Source organism: Rhodnius prolixus, unplaced genomic scaffold (genome assembly GCF_049639745.1).
Source record: "Rhodnius prolixus isolate KJV_2025 unplaced genomic scaffold, Rpr scaffold_2, whole genome shotgun sequence".
In the NCBI taxonomy this organism is placed as follows: domain Eukaryota; kingdom Metazoa; phylum Arthropoda; class Insecta; order Hemiptera; family Reduviidae; genus Rhodnius; species Rhodnius prolixus.
In genome coordinates, this window is record NW_027411592.1 from 28,362,601 (window position 1) to 28,384,105 (window position 21,505).

At 31.1% G+C, this 21,505-nt stretch overlaps 1 protein-coding gene across 6 annotated transcripts in view; it reads right to left on the reverse strand.

The window, feature by feature from the left end:
* LOC141449399 (uncharacterized) overlaps nucleotides 1-21,505 on the reverse strand; it is a 45,928-nt gene that overhangs the window by 23,723 nt on the left and 700 nt on the right. For 2 of the 6 annotated variants that reach the window (XM_074118825.1, XM_074118822.1), the window contains exons 1-7: nucleotides 21,045-21,319; nucleotides 20,927-20,967; nucleotides 15,612-15,703; nucleotides 13,547-13,618; nucleotides 12,929-13,141; nucleotides 1,360-1,543; nucleotides 1,071-1,231 (exon numbers count right to left, since the gene is read on the reverse strand). The gene's annotated coding sequence lies outside the window, so the exon portion shown is untranslated. Of the gene's footprint in view, nucleotides 1-1,070; nucleotides 1,232-1,359; nucleotides 1,544-12,928; nucleotides 13,142-13,546; nucleotides 13,619-15,611; nucleotides 15,704-20,926; nucleotides 20,968-21,044; nucleotides 21,320-21,505 lie in introns of those variants that run through there. The other 4 variants (XM_074118826.1, XM_074118823.1, XM_074118821.1 and 1 more) reach the window with 3 other exon arrangements.

Here is a 21,505-nt window from a genome sequence, read left to right on the forward strand (position 1 = left end):
CTAGACCTTTATCCGGGCTAAAAATAGCATTCAGTATTGAAAGTTAACCTGTGGTCCTTCACGTATAAGACGCAGGTAACTTTTTTGAGACCTAATTTAGGCAAAAAAGTGCGTCTTATATGCCATCAAATACGGTATTTTAAAACGACTGTTTAAGTTTTACTTTAATAGAGTGTTAATTTGTATATGTGTGTTCAAAGAAGGTACACAAATAGGAATTTTTCTACAAACGCAGGATTATGCAACCTCTGAAGAAGAATGAAACTCCAAAACTAGTCAGAATGTTTTAACAACATGCAAATAAAAAAATCTTTGATATCGAGTATGTTTCTATTCTATATGGAAATTTTAGATCAGACTTAAAAAAAATATTTATATAGGGCGATTTACCTTCTGACGCAAAAGCCTCTGCGACTTTGTCAATATTCATTACAACTCCATATTAAATTTTCTTTTCTTTTGCAAGTACGAAAAAAATAAAAATTTGAATTCAAGTTTTAAAAAAATCTAATCTGGTTGACTTTCAAATGTTTTCAACACCCATTTTCTACCTACTCGAAACACAATTCTACAAATTTTATGAGACAGTTTCTTTTTTACAATGTTACATTATTATTACGAGAAATCATAGTACTTAAAAATAAAAGAAGTAAAATTTTGCGCATTTACATGAGCAAAGTAGCAGGCACGAAATGTATACTAACTAGAGCTCTTACAAATAATTGCCTGAATCTTAAATAAAATTCTAACAAATTAAAAGAAAATTCAAATTAGAAAGCAAAATTATAAGAGCGGCATATTCCATGACTTAGAAAACATACATGTAAGAACGTCTGTCTACAGTTGTCATTGTGTCCGGAGACTCTTTACAGGAAAGCTGTTCCTGGAGTGTGTTTTCTCATTAAGACAAACCCAACCCATAATCGGACAAAAAGCTGATGAGGCTCATATAGCAAGAGAAATTTTAAAGGGAGAAAATTCTGATTATTTATTTGACTAATATTGCCCGAATTTGATATTAATTTTTCAAATGAGAGAAAGAGAGAGGCAGAAAAATAAAAGGATTTAACCTGATTAAGTAAAAGGGTGCCATGCGGCTGTTGGATTGCATTTTGGGGGCTGCTAGAAGTCTGTACAGGCTTTGTGACTGTAGCGTTTACAGTATTTCCTGGTGGTTTAGGAAGAATCTGAGGAGGCTGCTTTGTTTTTATTGTTGGCGCTGTACTTTGTACTAAAATATTCAAACAAATTAATTACTATTATATTTTCAAATAATAAATTTAAAAATCTTTATTTATTATGAGAAAAAATGGCTTTAATTGAAATAATACATTTGGAAAGTGGAAAAATTGATTATACCGGTACTTCTGTTGGCTTGTTGGTGGATTAGTTGAAGAACAGGATGTTGTGATGTATGTATAACATGTTGCGAATGGGTAGGAGAAGGTGATGGAGTGAGTGATCTAGGAGAGAAAGGAGACGGTGGTGTCGCTCCTGTTGCTGGTGAAGAACCACCTCCTTTATCTCGCACATCACCTCCAACCTACAACACAAACCACATACAGTCACTAGCAGCAAATAAAAACAAGAAAAAAAAAAAAAAGCAACGAGACATTTCTAATTTAAAAAACTGAACAAGCAGGATAGCTAAAACCCGAGAAAGGGTGATTAGAAGTAATAACTGGAACCAAAACATGCATGGTAACTGTGAGAAGGACAGGAGAATTGAGGAACTAGTCCAGTTTGCTCACATTTCTGGAAATTGCTATAACAACCCGGATATAAATCCAACAAACAATCTATTTGGACCTCTTGAAATGCCTGGTTTTACAAATGAAATGTATGTAAATTGCAAGTTAATTGTTTCCATGGCAACTAATTCTGCAGGCAGTAATGAGATCTGACCTAACGGATGGGATGGTGTAAGTACTACTAACTTTTAACAGCCTCTGTTATTCTATGAGAGACGCCATAGTTTCTAGAAAAGTGCTAATCAAAAAATCTCTGACTGAAAACATAGACAAAATAAAATGAAGTGAAAATACACGCATGACTTTGTCTTAATGAAGTTATTAAAATTTATGTTTGAAAATGCTAATTTTTCTTCAATTTTGAAATTTTTATTCTCCACAATTGTGGAATTAGCTTCTACATAATAAATGAAGTGATGATGAGTTTGTTCTTAAAATTTGTACCAGGATTTTGTTAAAATTCTTCCTTGCCATCACATATCAATTCTATCAAACTAATCAAATAATAAGATTATTACAGTAAATCTAATTCATAGTACTAAGATCAATTTTATTGGAATTAAGAAATTTTCCTTAAGAAATGTTGTCCTCATAAAAATGATTTTCCTCAAACTTAGAATTTAGCAAGATGTATTATTTAACCTGATCAATGTTATAAAGGATTAAGAAACCATACATTGCGGATTGCGTTGAAATCTCCGGGATCCGTCTCCTTTCTGAACCCTCTAATGAATTTTATTTTATTAAAATTAAATCATAAGTAGCAAGAAAGGAGGTGAACAAGCAATTCTTCTTCTTACTTGGCGCGACAGTCCCTCTAGCGAACCTTGGCCTCCGTCAAATGCTTCCACCAGTTTTCCCTATTTTGGGCAGCCACTTTCCAGTTACGTACGCCCAACAATGCCAGAGCATCCTCCTTCACTCCGTCCAAGCCAACGTAATTTTGGCCTGCCTCTCTTCCTACCGCCGTGTAGTACCATTTGCATAAGACTCTTTGGCATGTCATCATCACACATTCTAGCCACATGTCCCGCCCATCTTAGTTTGCCTATCCTTATTACTTTATTGATGTCCGGTTCTTTGTACAGAGAGTAGATTTCCGTGGAACAAGCAATTACAACTAGATAAAAATGGACTTGTTTCTGTTCTATAATTGTTATCGCAATACATGTTTGGGACAGGTTTCTTAGTAAACCGAATGTAAAACCAGTACTACAGATTATTAATCACTAATACATAGGATGCATAAACCACAATAGGAAATGTATTATACCATAAATAGAAAGTTTATTAAATTAGGAAGAATTATACAATAATTAACTCAGACAGATATTCCGATGGACCAAAAACCAGAATAGGAAAAGGTCAGTTTCCTCAGGCAAGATGTTGTAAATAACAGAGACCGAATGCAAAAGTGAACGTCACACCTGTAACGGTATTGGTAAGTTCGTAGACATCTCCAAAGCGACCATAACCTTACAGAAGGATGGCATAAGTCGGACATGTGGATTTAAATGGTAGTGCCGCCAAAGATTAAATTAAAAAGCTAGAGCTATACTCTCCTACTCTAAAGATTGAAAAATGTGCAAGAACAAAAGGATACAACACTCTTCAAATGGTTGAAGGCTATGAGATCTAGAAGAATAGGGTGAATTTCTCTTGGAGGCCAGGGCTCCAATCGGACTGTAGCTCTGATTAGGGTTGCATGATGGCATCCCATTTCTTTTTTGAACTTTAAAAATTTCTAATTTTGAGCATAACTGTTTCTCTCTCTCTCTCTCTCGTGTGTGTGTGTGTGAAAGAGAGAATTTTTTAAATAATTTTTTTTCGAACTTATCCTGTGAAATACCAATGTCGAAAATTGGCAAGATTTTAATATTTTTCTTATGTAAGAGATATTTCAATAAGTAAATAATGAACACTACGCTCAAGGTTTTGATAAAAACAAATCCCTATTCTGTTCACTTAGCTTTTTTTTTCTTTTTTTTTTACGAAATACAAACATTGAGCTTTATTCGTTTTACTTATTCAGACGAACGTACATCTAATTCAATTAACTGTTTTTCTTAATTATTGTAAAAATTTTGTAGCTGAGCTAATTCTAATTTATTTTTCCCTTTTTCTAAATCCCAAGCAGTGGACTGCTGTAGTAAAAGAAGCCAAACGATCAGATGGGAAATATACTGCAAGAATTTGCATGCCTGTTGTTTTTTAAAGTTGGCACTGAGTCACAATTTCTTTTCCCCCTTCTAATTACTTAAATTAAAACTCTCTTTTTGGTTCCAATAGTCCCTTTGAAGTTGAGAATAATTAATGAATTAATCAGAATGGTTAATAATGATAGGAATATGTCAGTATTTCACTCGTCGTACTGGCTGAAAAGGAAGTACTCAAAATATTGAAGGATTAGAATTGTGTACAACCAATAGACTAAAGCGACGAAAAAATTCTTCATCAAATGTTATCTCCTGCCAAACCATATTAGATATAGAAATAAATTTTTAATGGACTCTTTAATAAGAATACTGATAGACTGACTTGTACAACTCCTTTAGATTGAAACAACTTAATTAATTTTATTAAATTTATATATTTAATCATAATTTTCAAATTGTGAAATTTAAGTCTAATCAATTTCTAATTACTTTTGTTTATCTAAAAAGTTAAACAAAAGTTAGGTAATTATTAATTATGTTCTTTGACCAATTTAATGTTTCTACTAGATACAATATGTAAGTAATATTTTGGCCTTTTTTGTACAAGTTATAGTGCAAAAAAAATATAGAATAAAAAGTTATAATCGGATTACAGTTTTTATTTCACCAACTTTATTGCTTCACTTGACTATTTGTTGAGTAATAATTACCCTGAAATAATATGACGCTTTGGAGTAGTAGACCAGTTCAACTCGTGTGGTACGAAATTGTATAAATAGCCTACTATATATAAATAAATATATATAATAAATAATTAAAACTGTCCGGTAGGACAGTTGTATAAGGGTTGATCGTCAAAAACTGCACGAAAAAGCGTAACGTTGAAAAACACCCAACTTTGACAATTTTTTTCTCTTTTTCTATAAAAGATAAAATTCCCAAATTTTCTTTAAAATATAGGGCAAACCCTCCTTTATAACTGTAATTTTTTTGCAACCCCCCAGACCTAATAGATTTTGAGAAAAAAGTTGCCGAAAATGAGCAAAAACGGCATTTTCAGAAATTGTTGTTGTTCTTCTTCTTCTTCTTGTTGTTGTTGTTGTTGTTACCTTTTTTGTAAACTACGTAGCGCCTAAACGCGAGAACCGATTTTCATGAATGAGGTGACATTCGATTCGGAATTTTATGTAGATGTGCCTTTTGGGGGTCTCGACGCTGTACACCGAATGGGAGAGGAGTTAGCCCCCTTCATGTAAGGCCCCCTTCAAAATTATTATTACTAATTACTCTGTAAATCTTAGCCCGATTTTGATAAAATTTGGTAGGATGATAGAGTTAGGGCTCCCCTACGTAACATTAAAGCGGCGATCTGCTCTTACACTAGTTAAGGGGAAGTATAGCAATCGTTTCAAATTATCGACAAGTGAACTGATTTTCATGAATGAAGTGTCATTCGAATCGAAATTTTGTATAGATTTGCACTTTAAAAGTCTCGTCGCTATGCCTCATATGGAGGGGAGTTTGCCCCACCCAAGTAAGGCCGTTTCTAAAACTATTATTACCAATATTTCTATAACGCTTTGTCCGATTTTGATAAAATTTAGCACGAAGAAGTGATTAAAGCTCCTCTATATGGCTGTGAAGTGCCATCATGCTCATACACCTACTAAGAGGAAGTACTGCAATCGTTAAAATTATCAATGGGTGAACCTATTTACATTAATGAATTGTCGTTCGATTAAAAATCTTTGCCTCTTTGCCTTTTATGGAGAAGTACTGTAATCGCCCGTTTATTTTTCTTACTTCTCTTAAAAGGAAGGTCTGAAATCGCAGTTTAAATTTGCTTTTTACGTACAAATACCTTCCTATTTTATATAAAAAGGCTTTCTCAAAAAAATTGTTATTGAGGATGGTTTGGGGACCGCAACTATAATCATTCTTTAAAAAGATCTCTCCAGTGGTAGTTACGGTTCCTACTTAACACCTTATCAGGTTATAATGATAGAATTGCTTATTCCAAATTTAAAAAAAACAGTAAAGCAGATATGTAACTTAGCAAAATAGACAAAAATGAAAATCTATCCAAAAGGTACAAAAATCTCCTTAACAAAAACTTACAGTTTAAAAAGTTAAGTATAAGGGTTGATTAAACGCCAAAAGGTACACAAATCAGCAAGTACCCAACATTTCATTCAAGCTTAGTTGATATAATTTAAGTAATTTTGCTGCATTAACTTTTCCTTCACATTTTTTAGAATTTATTAGATGTCACATACCCTTATGCTGGCCATTTTCATCTACAAAATATTTGTTCAAGTAGCACACCATTTAACTTAGATTGACTGTAATATCTATTTATCTATAATAATCAAACTATTAATCACTGGTGAAAAAGAAAACGTTATAAAAAATAAAAAAATATGAGGCTAAAAAATTCATAAACTTTTTTAAAAATTGCTTACACCAACATACATCAATGATTTTATTTATTTTTATTTTTAAATAAAAATCGTCGGTTTAAGTTCATTCTGCGATTAAAGTAATTGTTATTTTATGAAGTAGTCAATCTGGCTTTATCGTAAATAATATAGTTTTCTTCAATTACATTCTCCATCTAGGTGTTCTTCCCACAATGTTGTGTATATGTAATATAAAATAAATAAGATATGCATATTTTTAGGACAGCTAATTATTCCAGTATTTTACCATAAGTAAAATTAGGGGAACTAAATTAAATTACAATTGAGAAATGAATAAATAATGTTGAATAATCTACTTGTTATTAACTGTGTGTTATTTGTCCTCACGAATATTTCGGTAAGACGAATTCAAGACTGAAATATTGCTTTAAATCCTCCGTGATTCAAATTTAAACAGTAGCCGACTCTAAATTTGTCTTTTTCTAATTTAACATGCATGTATATGTGACAACTTCAGAATCAGAAGAATAATTTGGAATAGAGTTAAAATAAAGTACCTATTTATACGAAGATATAATATACATTTTATCACAATTATAACTATTATGAATGAACTGGCCAGCATAAGGGTATGTGACATCTAATAAATTCTAAAAAATGTGAAGGAAAAGTTAATGCAGCAAAATTACTTAAATTATATCAACTAAGCTTGAATGAAATGTTGGGTACTTGCTGATTTGTGTACCTTTTGGCGTTTAATCAACCCTTATACTTAACTTTTTAAACTGTAAGTTTTTGTTAAGGAGATTTAAATTAAGTAACCCCCATATAAAATAATTAATTTATTAAAACAAATTAAAAGTGCAATAATATATTTTTAACTTAAAAGAAAGAACTTTTATTTTCATTTATGTTATAATGTAATAAAATTCGGTTAGATTCATTATCAACTAAGATTACTATTCTGGTGTCGCAAAGTGCATTAAATTTTTATATTTTCTTTTAGGTAGGATTTTGTGAATCTTGTGAAAGATAAATGAAATATATCGATACTATTACTACTTTTGGTTTAATTTAAGGCGTGTTAAAATCACAGCAACACGCATAACATTCTTTAAATCTCAAAAACCGCTCGAGTGCATTGATTGCCGCCGGGCAGTATTCTCTCTCTACGAACAATACTTTTAAGTACATAAAAAAACTCCAGTTAAGAGAGGAATATTTTTTAATTTTAAATAAACATTAAATGTTTCAAAAGATATTTTTATTAAATAATATAATAATAATAATTACTGAAAGATTCAATACCAAAAATATAATGAATGAAAGTATCGAGTATTCATTTGGTATAACACAAAAAAATCGAGAAACCCTCTAAAATTATAATAAACTATGAAAAAACTAACGACGATAGACTGTTCGAAACAAATTTCATTAAAGAATTTTATTGAGAAAATAATATATAAGCGCTGCAAGCTGCAACCTCAGTAAATCTAAAATATCTAAAGATATCTATAATTAATTAAAACTGTCCGGTAGGACAGTTGTATAAGGGTTGATCATCAAAAACTGCAGGAAAAAGCGTAACGTTGAAAAACACCCAACTTTGACAATTTTTTTCTCTTTTTCTATAAAAGATAAAATTCCCAAATTTTCTTTATAATGTAGGGCAAACCCTCCTTTATAACTGTAATTTTTTTGCAACAACCTAGATCTGATAGATTTTGAGAAAAAAGTTGCCGAAAATGTGCAAAAACGGCATTTTCAAAAATTGTTGTTGTTCTTGTTCTTCTTCTTCTTCTTCTTGTTGTTGTTGTTGTTGTTGTTGTTGTTGTTGTTGTTACCTTTTTTGTAAACTGCGTAGCGCCTAAACGCGTGAACCGATTTTCATGAATGAGGTGTCATTCGATTCGGAATTTTATGTAGATGTGCCTTTTGGGGGGTCTCGTCGCTGTACATCGAATCGGAGAGGAGTTAGCCCCCTTTATGTAAGCCCCCTCCAAAATTATTATTACTAATTACTCTGTAAATCTTGGCCCGATTTTGATAAAATTTGGTAGGGTGATAGGGTTAGGGCTCCCCTACATAACATTAAAGCGACGATCTAATCTTACACTTGTTAAGGGGAAGTATAGCAATCGTTTCAAATTATCGACACGTGAACTGATTTTCATGAATAAAGTGTCATTCGAATCGAAATTTTGTACAGATTTGCATTTTAAAAGTCTCATAAGGAGGGGAGTTTGCCCCACCCAAGTAAAGCCCTTTCTAAAACTATTATTACCAATATTTCCATAACGCTTAGTCCGTTTTTGATAAAATTTAGCACGAAGAAGTGATTAAAGGTCCTCTACGTGGCAGTGAAGTGCCATCGTGCTCTTACTCCTACTAAGAGGAAGTCTTGCAACTGTTAAAATTATCAATGGGTGAACCGATTTACATCAATGAATTGTCGTTCGATTCAAAATCTTTGCCTCTTTGCCTTTTTGGGAGAAGTACTGTATTCGCAGTTTGTTTTTCTTTCTCCTCTTAAAAGGAAGTACTGAAATCGCAGTTTAATTTTGCTAGTTACGTACATATACCTTCCTATTTTATTCAAAACGCTTTCTCAAAAAAATTGTTATTGAGGATGGCAACTATAATCATTCTTTATAAAGATCTCTCCAGTGGTAGTTACAGTTCCGACTTAACACCTTTTCAGGTTATAATGATAGAATTGCTTATTCCAAATTTTAAACAAATCTGTAAAGCAGATATGTAACTTCGCAAAATAGACAAAAATGAAAATCTATCCAAAAGGTACAAAAATCTCCTTAACAAAAACTTACAGTTTTAAAAGTTAAGTATAAGGGTTGATTAAACGCCAAAAGGTACACAAATCAGCTAGTACCCAACATTTCATTCATGCTTAGTTCATATAATTTAAGTAATTTTGCTGCATTAACTTTTCCTTCACATTGTTTAGAATTTATTAGATATCACAGACCCTTATGCTGGCCAGTTCATTCATAATATTATTTTGTTATAATTATGATAAGATGTATATTATATCCGTTTTTAAATAGGTACTTTATTTTAACTCTATTCCGAATTATTCTTCGGATTTAGCTTTAATTTGCCCTTTATTCTGAGATGTCACATATATACGATATATGCAAAAGTAGAAAAAGACAAAGTTAGAGTCGGCTACTGTTTAAATTTGAATCACGGATTTAAAAGAATATTTCAGTCTTGAATTCGTCTTACCGAAATATTCGTGAGCACAAATAACACACAGTTAATAACAAGTAGATTATTCAACATTATTTATTCATTTCTCAATTGTAATTTAATTTAGACCCCCTAATTTTACTTATAGTAAAATACTGGAATAATTAGATGTCCTAAACGTATGCATATCTCATTTATTTTATATTACATGTATACAACATTGTGGGAAGAACACCTAGATTGAGAATGTAATTGAAGAAAACCATATTATTTGCGATAAAGCCAGATAATTATTACCTTTAATTATAAACGTTTGGCTACTACATAAAATAACAATTACTTTAATCGAAGAATGAACTTAAACAGACGATTTAAAAAAATAAATAAAATAAAATAAATAAATAAAATAAACAAAATCATTGATGTATGTTGATGTAAGCATTTTTTCAAAAAGTTTTTGAATTTTTTAACCTGTAATTAATAGTTTGATTATTATAGATTAATATTAATAGATATTAAAGTCAATCTACAGTGCTACTTGAACAAATATTTTGTAGATAAATATGGCCAGCATAAGGGTCTGTGATATCTAATAAATTCTAAAAAATGTGAAGGAAAAGTTAATGCAGCAAAATTACTTAAATTATATGAACTAAGCATGAATGAAATGTTGGGTACTAGCTGATTTGTGTACCTTTTGGCGTTTAATCAACCCTTATACTTAACTTTTAAAACTGTAAGTTTTTGTTAAGGAGATTGTATAAAGTAGTAGTGTGCAAAGTGTGGGTAGCGAAAAATTTGAATTAAATTTTTTCTGCTTGCATTTTTTTTACAAAAAAAATATTGTTGAAATTTTGTATGACGTACTTTTAAATAACGGGTTCCAGATCTGTTTTCTCTCGCTTTTTCTTTAAGTTCAGAAATGAATATTTAGGGAAAAAAGTTATCTACATATATACTGATATGAACATTTCGTGTTCGTTCCAAGTCTTCATCTACTATAAAGTTTTGGATGTCTTTTCAAATCGAATATCCCAATAATCGTAAAAAACTATACTTTTATTGCTTCCATTTACTTCTATTTTTCTTCGTGAAACTGGGTTTTCAAAATTAGTACCTACAAAAACCAAAAAACGATCAACACTCAAGTTGGAACATGACTAAGACCTAGCATTATCAAATATTTTACCGAATATTGCACAATTTTTATATAAAGCCTAGGTTCACGCTAATAACAAATTTTTTAATTTATAAATAAATTTTGTACTAAATTGTTTTCAGTTATTTCCTTAATAAAAATCAAAAAGGAAATATGTGCATTGCACAAATATTTGAAATTTTAGGCCCTTGGGCTCTGCATAAAATAAAAACGTATCTTTCAATTGTTATGCGAAACAAAAATACACATTTTGTTTTGTTTAAAGAAAGATAACCTTTTTTTTTGTTTTCTGTTATTTATCAAATTTTTTAAATATATTACTCGATTCTAGTAATTTTTGAGTAAAATGTCGAGCGATTTTCTGTTTTAAGAGTGGATTGCGTCAAAAAAAGTTGGCGCATCACAGCTTTAGTGAATATGTACGTATGACTTGTTATCGACAATATTCTAGTCAGTCTGAAAGAATTTAGAGTAATATCAAAGATTAAAGATTTTATTTCATAGTACGCTTGTTCTGGAACATTCTGACCGGATTTTTATCTATCATCGAGAAAAGGTGAAACTTTGGAATTCCGTTGACAGAAAATTACTGTATCTCAGTCAGAGTCAGGTAATGTAGTGGATATTTGACAGAAATCTACTGATTCTCGGAGATAGCAAAAACAAAAAAAAATTCTTCTGACCCTATGTCCAATAACAAATGCATCGTTATTGTGTTAAAAATAAAAATACGATAACGATGCGTACATAAAAATATTCAAATAACTACTTTTTCTTTCGATATCCACTTTTTTGCTCAATAGACTTGATCGAAACTAATGTTGGGAAGAGGAAACTAAAGCTAAGGACTTCAAAAGTAGATTTACTATTTAGTGGTTAAAGAAAAAGATTTCAAAGCGTAAAAATTCGCTTCTTAATTTTTTTCTTTGTCTTGAAAGTGGCACTAACGATTTTCTTTTAACTTCTTACACTAATTGTAGCTATTTTTATTTGAAAGATATTATAAGGAAAATAAATTTGGGTACTTATGGGGAAGTGCGTTCTTTCATTATTTCAGTTTACAAATATAGGTTTCATTACCTGCATACATTAAAAGGAATAATTATGTACACTTCAAAATTAAAGGAAATATTATTGACTGGAAGAGCATCTTTATCGACCATAAATCTTCAATCTACTTTTATTTTGTCTAGTTGCATTTATTTTATAAAATGTATTAAACTATTCTTGAGAAAAGCTACGATAAGTTTAACGTCAAACTGATATTATATTCCTTATTTTTAGAGTAACAATATTTAAAGCAGTCGGAAGTAATTGCTCTACTCCTTATCTGCAAATTGAAAATTACAAGTTCGATGTAGTTCAAGGTTTTGTTTATCTGGGTACATATTTAAATGACGAAAATAACCTCTCAAAAGAAATTGAAAAAGAGAATAGCGTCAGCTAGTAGATGTTATTACGGACTTACCAAACATTTTAGTTCCAGACTAATTTCACAAAAAACCAAGGCTACTCTATATAAAACTTTAGCTCGACCAATATTAACTTATGGTTCAGAATGCTGGACACTCAAAAAAGTGGACGAGCAAAAAAATTGCCATTTTTGAAAGAAAAATTTTAAGGAGGATTTACGGACCAGTTCAAGTTAATGGTGAATGGAGAAGGAGACTTAATCAAGAGCTCTACGATAAATTTGAAGATACGTACGATGGCAGTGCCATACCTCAATGTGGAAGTAATCCGCATTAATAGGCTCCGGTGGGTGGGACATGTTCTGAGGATGGAAGACGGTAGAATGCCGAAGAAAGTTTTGAATTAACGTGTCATCGGTACCAGAAAAGTTGGACGCCCGAAAGCTCGATGGATGGGCCAAGTTGGAAGAGATGCAACCAGGCTGGGCGCGCGGAATTGGCGGTCTAAGGCTTTGGATAGGGACGATTGGGGTCAATTTCTTTTGGAGGTCAAGGCCCGACCCGGGTTGTAGCACCAGGGAAGTAAGTAAGTAATATTTAAAGCAAGTCTAGTAAGAGCCCATAATGTTTGACATATTTTTATCTTAAAAAATTAGGATTATAACTTTTAATTTTCGCTGTATTTTATATTTTTTTCTAACTTAAAATTTGGCGAAAATGATTAATATAAGTCAAAGCAGCAAATAGGGTAACAAGTTGCTTGGGAGATCAAAGCTGAGTAATTTATTATAGGTTAAATACTTAAAATTAAGATACTTACCGTTTGTGAATGATGCGTTGCTGGTATTTGATGCAAACTGGATTGCAGTATACTCGCCTGTCTGACATGGCTGATACTACTTTGCAATACATGTTGAATACTAGTATGTCCAATTTGCTGAGAAGTATGTAATATATGTTCTGCTGGCTGAGTTGAGCCTGATATAAACCCTTGAGGAGCCAGAACCAATTGGGGCGCCACCCCACTACTACCCTATAAACACGTAATTCATTCATTTGTTAAATTCTCCTACTCAAGGCAGTTCATTCACCGTTTTGATTCATACCATATCATACTTCAGGTCAAAAAATTAGTACGTTCTAACGTCGATAAATATGTAATTAAGATGTACACAATGCAATGTTCACATACTGCAATTTTGCCTTGATCTTAAAACCTAAAAATGGTAAGAAAAAATCCTCTGAAGAGTTTTAACAACATAGATCTCAGTGGTATTTTTATCTCAAAATTCCCAATTTCTCAGCATTACCTAAAGATATTTATTATAATAAAAATCTATACGATTAAAATAAAAAAAAAGTTAAAAAATGTGCCTAGAGAAAGATTGTAGTTTTACTTTTTGAATGAATGATTATGAAATTCTATTTCAAGATTTACCTGTTGTAGTGTAAGGGTTAGGGCGCCTCCCGCCTGCTCCTGCGCAGCCTGTAGCCTTTGCAGTTGCTGCAACTGAAAAATTGATCAAAACGAAAAAAAAAAATTAATATTTTCTGTAATAGCAGAGAAAGAGTAAGTAGATAATTTAAAACTGCACATGTAAGTAGAGAGTTTGTTAAGCAAAAATTCAGAGTACGCCACTGTTTTCACTTAAATAAAAAGGCCTATTTAATAACAAATTGTTAAATTTAGATACATTAGATCTTTTTCAAGTATATGAATAGAATGAGTACTCTCTACTAATACTAATTCTTAAGAAAAAAAGAGAAGATATTCCAACTAAAGTTAATCAAATTATTTAAATTCATACGCCACTATAAATTACAACTGTCTTTATTTACTTTCAAACTAGTTTATTATTAGGCCGTTGCTGAAACAATAATTGTCCTATGTTTCCAAAAATATACAGGGTGACCAGAGTTATATGCTCCACCCACTTTTTTTTTTAAACGGCGGGAAATTTCGAAAAAATAAAAAACACGTATTTAATCATTTTTAGTCTAGTTTATTTTCAGTGATTGACCCATTTTTTAAACCCCTGTATCTCGAGATACAGCATCTAACTTTTGTTTTTCAAATGGAACGGTATATATTTTTTTTTTTGCATCTTTTTATAGTATTTGAGCTCCTAAAAACAACAACAAAAATTTTTTGAAATCGGTTACGTTTTTCAAAAGTTATGGTAATTTAACATATGAAAAACAAATTTCAGTTTTCTGTCAAAATTACGTTATTTTTTTTAAAAGAATCTGTTCAAACTGGGCACAATCTACGGATAGGCAAGCCAAAACTCTGGACTCCCACGCTTTGCTTGTAGCAGCACTTATGGTGGCGAAGTCAAGATCTAGGCAGGCTAGAGTTATTCGACGTTCAGGTTGTTTTTTCAACAAACGTTTGGTGTGGAGTTTTAGGAAATCAACTAATCGGCCCATACTTCTACCGAGAGAACTTAACTGGTGAAAGGTATCCAACTTTTTTTTCAGAGACATTTTGCGAGTTCTGCTTGAAGGTGTTCCTCTACAACGTCGGCTAGATATATTTTTAACAAGATGGTTGCCCGGCACATAATGCGAGAGTGGTTCGAGGTTACCTGGACAGAAATTTCCATGAAAAGTGCTTAGGGACTCATTGTCCCATCCAATGACCACCTAGATCTCTGGATTTAACCCGAATGGACTATTTTTTGTGGGGATATCTAAAAAATAAAGCGTACAGTAACCTTAATCCCATGGCTTCAGTTGATGGCCTAAAACGTTGAATAACTCTAGCCTGCCTAAATCTTGACTTCGCCACCGTAAGTGCTGCTACAAGCAAAGTGTGGGAGTCCAGAGTTTTAGCTTGCCTATCCGTTGATAGTGCCCAGTTTGAACAGATTCTTAAAAAAAAATAACGTAATTTTGACAATAAACTGAAATTTGTTTTTCATATTTTAAATTACCATAACTTTTGAAAAACTTGACTGATTTCAAAAAAAATTTTTTGTTTTTTTTAGGAGCTCAAATACTATAAAAATATGCAACAAAAAATATAAAGTTCCATTTGAAAAACAAAAGTTGGATGCTGTATCTCGAGATACAGGGGTTTAAAAAAATGGATCAATCAATGAAAATAAACTAGACTAAAAATGATTAAATACGTGTTTTTTTATTTTTTCGAAATTTCCCGCTGTTAAAAAAAAAGTGGGTGGAGCATATAACTCTGGTAACCCTGTATGTATTTTTTCACAATTTATTTTATAAAGTAATATCTACTTTTTTCAGGCAGCTTTAGGTCCAACTCCCAATACTCGCATCCAAAAGATGAAATGGTCGGAGGCGGATAGCCAACGTACTTCAAATATAAGTCTACCTGTATTATCATCCAAAAAATAACAGGCCAAGACCAGGTCGAACCCAGTAGTCAAATTTATCTTATTCTTGCAGTTTTCGCCATAAACCGATTAGTTAATTAGGCGCAAAAAACAAGAAAAAAAAAGTGTTTGTATACTAATAAATAATATAATAACCTGTTGTGGAGTTAGGAGAAGAGAGCCGGCGGGGCGCCCTTCTAAAAGTGCTGGGGGTATAGGGTCCACGATGATCCCTTGTGCCGCTACCTCTGCAAAATAAATGTTTCTTTAGCAAAAAGGAATTGAAAGAATTGCCTTGAAAAAAAAAAAAATTCTATTCCTAAAAAATTGCTTTTTTTAAAGAAAAATTTGAGAACTAAATAAGACTTAATCAATAATTTCATGCAGAATATGAATTTAATATTGCTTCGTTCAGTAACAGTCAAATTCTGTAAGTATTTCGATCAAAGAAATGCGACTTGAAAATCTCACATGATGATACCATTAAATGTTTTTTTTTTCTCTTAACCATCTGAGGTCATTGGCACACCCAAAGCCTTCTTTTTAACACTTCCAGCCTCCGGACAATGTTCTTTCATTTGAGGCAACATTATCCTTCCTAGTCTTCCAGCAAGTCTTACACCAAACGAAGCATTGTTTCTTGTTCGTTTGATGTTAACGGTAATTCTTTTAGTTTTTTGCAGAACTTTTTGTTTACACCAGAACATTTTTCTGTTCAGCCCAGTTCCCATTCCTCCAACATACGAACTCCCTTAAACCAATTTTAATAGAAAAAATATTTAAAATTAAAGGTATAAATTTACTTGGGAACAAGGTAAATGAAGAAAATTCCGTCATTTTCGAGAGAAAAAAAAAAAAAAATCTAGACACAATCAGGGGAGCACCCAAACTTTTTTTCGAGAGGAAGATTTAAATTCGTAACTTCTTCATTTTAAAACTTATTTTATTAAGGACGCCACAAAATCAATTTTTTAATGAGATTTTATTCACAGAAAAAAGTTTTTTGAATTTTTTTTTTTCATTGATTATTTACAAAATAATCTAGGCAGTTTATTTCATTAGACTAAAATTAATCATCAATAATTAATCAGTCATAAGTAACGAATCTATGCTCTGTGCGGTTTTCGGGCGGTACCAAGAAGTAGAAGGAAATAAGTAGTAATATCTCGGTAAGCCTAGGAAAAGTGCCTTTTTAGACAGAACTAATTGCATGCATTTGTGCTAGTAAGATTACAAGAAATGAATTAATTTCAGAGTCACAATTTTCTTGAGACATCCAGGCGGTTCAAATGGATATCAAATCCTATGTAGTGGAATTCAAGGAGTTAAATGGCTGTTAGTTCCAGAGTGTATGGACATTTAAAAAATATTTCAGACGACACTGTCAAGCCTGGAAATCCTCTTCATGTTGCCCTCAAAGAACTTTAACTATATATAGTCGAAGAAAAATGCCTCAGTAGTATATTTAAAAAATATTGGAATAAGACCTATAGTCGCAGCAATTGGTGGGTGAAAACCTCTGGTGAAAAGCGAAAAAATTCATAATTATCCTATAAGACTCCCTGCTGTATAGTACACACTCAAACATGCAGTATTCAAGAGATCTAAGAATGGATTTTTGTGGTAAAAATTGGGTAAGATTGCGATACTTTCCCCATCCTAGAGTAAGAACAACAATAATTGTTCTATAAAAATAATACAAATTTGTTTCAAAATTTTCTGCACAATCAAGAAGCAAGGAACTTGTCTTAATGGGCCATCACTGGACGTGATATTAAAAAAAAATTAAATCGATTGGTAAGGCTGAAAGTCTCAGTATGAAAAGTAAATTTCCAAAAGTTTTCCAGGATTTTGAATTACTTTAACTGGAATTCGGTGGATAGTTTCAAGGAGGAAGAAAATCTAAAATTTCGAGGCTATTTGCTGAATGTGAATTACGAGCACTGGTTTGTAGAAAAAAACTTTCACTATCTATTTGTAACCTTAAATCTGAGAAGACCTTACATTTTCCTGCAATATGCCCGATCCACAAAGAATGCAGATTGTAATCCTTCAATAAGCCCATTCTCACTCATAATTATTTGACAACTGTTTTTAAGGATCGACCATGAAGATTCAGTTTCTAGTATCTTGATTATCTAAGAGTTTGCGATTTTGATGGACATATAATATAATATAGCTTCTCGCTCTTTTGGTTTAGATCTAATTGTAATCTCGTATTAATTAGATATGATTGATTAGAACAGCTACATTTTACATTAGTCTCTAAGTTACCGAACTATTTCTCAAAAAGTGAATTTAAATTAATTTAGTCTCCAATTTTCCATATTTTTTATCACCCATTTATTAATTAATTTTTTCCTTTAGTGAACTTGTTTAATATATTTATTTTAAACGTATTCTTAATGTTTATCAAGTAACACTTTTTTTAGGCGAGTTAACATCTGTGCTCATTGGTGTCCAGGGCCTTTTTCAATGCAATGAAAACAGTACTGCTTTCGAAATATGTTCTCTCATTATAGACAACACTAATCATCTCCGAACAGCTGCAAAAGGCAATTAGAAGGTAACGATCTAAAAGTCAAACTGCTGATTCAACCCCGGGATCTCCGAGTAAGAATAGAGTTCGCTTACCACTGAACTAATCCCTTCCTCTTTATTTTCTTATGGTTTTCTTTAAAAATTATCTACAGCTGATTATGTATGTAAATATAAATTTTGCTCTACTGTAATTTTCATTTATACTAGCAGAAAGAATGCCATATCATTTAGGTACACACTTAAGTTAGAGTTCATAATTCTTTTAAATAAAACGTATTCGTTCATTTAGAGCTAAAATCTTTCTTTTTTTTTTTTTTTTAATGTTCATGGAACTAAAACATGTATATCTAATGAAAACCCAATATTGCACACGGTCTTTTTTTTACGGAACAAAAATGCGCATGCATGAAAGCACACGTGCTGTACATCCTAAAAATTCTAGAAAATATGCTCTCTTAATATGAAGCTATTGACTTTCAAGCTTATAATGACAAAAGGCCAAAACAAAAATTGTTCTAAATAATGAGCAACAAATAATAAGCTTTTTTGAGAAGAGAAAAGAAAAATTCAATTTCAATAAACGAAAAAATTGCACAAAACCGGAGCGCTAAATTAAGTTTTTTATAGATAGTGATTAAATTAGAGATTTCTAGTAATAACAGAGAAGAACATATTTCATATTTATAATATATAACACAATATATTATATGTAGATTTCCCAAGAGCTTATTAACTCACTGTCTGGTAATGGATGAATGTTGTCTTTAACGGCGAGTACTGTCCATAGACCGACATTGATTGCTCTGGGGAACTCATCAAGTGAAGTACAACAATGATGTCTTAGTTATAAACAAAAATATAAAAATCTTTATAAATTACATTTTAAAATAAAAATTTTCTGCATAACTGGCTCCATATACAAAGAGTTATTTTCCACCTACAAATAATTAAAACTGAAGGCGGTGAGTAGTTCTGGCACCACAATGAGTTGACTAGTAGTTATCACGAATAGCATTTGAAAACTTTTTTAATTACTGCATAAAGCGTGTGACTTAAAAGCAATATGTTATGAAGAAAAAATAAAGCAGCTGAAAATATGAAAACAAATTTTAATAATAAGATGAAGCTGCTAAATAAAAACGCATGTAATAAATTTTAATGTAACTTTAATTTGAATAGTCTTTAAATATGTGGTTTTAACAATTCCCCAGTTTAACATTTTTATTTAGTTAATGACCTGGGCATTCTCTAACTTTTGAGTTGTTTACTGTGTAAACATTCGTAACAACAATTCCTCAGAATTAATGGAGGTTCGTCAAAAAATGGAATATCTGAAACTGACACAACATACGATTTATAGTTGATTTTTAAAACAATGACATCTCTTTTCTATATTGCTGCAAGGGATTAAAATTGCGGTAGTGTGGTTTAAACTAGTCCCTTTAATGAAAGCTACGTGTTGCGATAAAAAATTATTTACTGTAAACGCATGTCCACTTCACTTTCGAATAGGACCAGCTAAGCAATTTTCGATTCTTTTAGATTTACTATGCTTTAGTGACAGAATTCGGGTTTCCACTTCTTTTTTATTTGACTCAGCTAACTTATTATTTTTTTTTAAATTAACCTTTAAAAAAAAAGGAAATTTTAGACTTTCAATTTTTTTGAAATAGAGATTTTACCGAAAATTACTTTTAGAAAACCTGAAAGAATGTTTGTTTACCAATAGAAAACATTGGATTTTCAGTAAAACACTATTTCGCTTTTGCTATTATTGAACAAAACAAACGAAAATTTGCAGAAATCACAAACTTGAAATTTTGTTTGTTACCACAACAGATGCAACGATTTAAGAACCTGAACTAGCGACTTTACTTCACGGAATTTTCCGGCTTTACGCAATTTTGAAAATGATTTACTTTACTTTTTATTATTTGGAAACTTTTTCGTGGGAGATGATAAAGGAAAAATCAAAATTTTAGTAAGTAAAAATTCCTCTTAAAAAAAAAAAAACAACCTGAGATTAAATTTGTGCTGTGGCTTTACTAAACCTTTCTTGCAATTTCTAATGCATCCGAATCGCAAGAAACTTCAACAAATTTTTCAACATATTTGTTTAAAATCTGTCGTAGTTTGAAAATTAATGTTGCAATAGCATTTTAAGAAGATAATTATAACATCACCAATGTCACATTTTTTGACTCGGGAAAAAATAAATTATCAAGTTTTTATCAAAGGAAAGACTTGTTCTATTTATCTGAAACGGATAAATAGTAAAATTATTTTTCGGCTCGGAAAACAACTGATGTGCTAACTTTAATTGGACCTCATTCCTAAAGCTTGCATCCTACAGTCAAAAAGGTATAGAAAATCACAGTCAAAAAATCCTCAAATAGAATTAATAATTCGTAAAATTTGACAATGTAAAACAGCGTACAATATATTGAGAAAATAACGAAACTTCTAATAGCAAGTACACGAAACATTTTTCTCAAATGTATAATTTATTCTGTTTTAAAAAAAGTATAACTACTTCAATTTTTTTTGAAGAATAATTAAGATTCAATCTGACTAAACTCTTTTTACAATCTGAAACATTAAAGGTAAACATTGATCTCATAACTTGACAAAATGAAATGAATGTTATTTATAAAATAAACTTTATAATTCTAAACCTAAAAAATGTTTTGTTTATGCATACATATCAATATTTAAAAAATGCTAAATAAACAGAAAGTCCTTAAGGAGGCATTTCAGTTTTACGTCAAATTCAATTATGAGAATCGCTAACCGTTGAAGATGTTTATTTAGTTTAATTAGTATATCATTCTAGAACGACACATTTTAATGTCAAAAATCTATCTAAGTTGAGTATTTTGCGTAAGCAACATAATATTAACTCAAACTGTAAATAATAGATATGTACTTACCGCCCCAGCACTGGAAGGCGGCAATATTGGAGCCAGCAAATCTGAAATAATGGAATTTAATACAGTAACAAATTAAATGTGCCTAACGTTCACTATCACAATTAAGAGATGAACATACCAATTTTTCAGTTACTTCATTCTAATATCAAAATATTGTGGGGAGATTAAATTTACATTACTTGTAAATGTCAACAAAACATTTTCAACAATTTTTTTAAATTTCATCTAAAATCTATATAAACACTGTTTAATAAAAATATTAAATATTTTCGAAGTATTATCCATCCATTTGTAAACAAACATTTCTATAATTTTCTTATAAACACAACTACAATACCACTGCTTGTGACCATGAATTACGGTAAACGGCCATTTCCATTCTGTATACAATGTTGCCACCATTTTCATTATTTGAATAAATGATGCTTAAAACTTTAGCAGCTGCTTCTCAAATTATTGAAATAATTCAATTTTATAATAAATTATTAAATTTAAAAATCAAATTTAAAAAAAATTAGGGGCTCTACGACTACATGCGAAGATTATAAATGACTTAGATTGGATAATGGTGCTATTCAA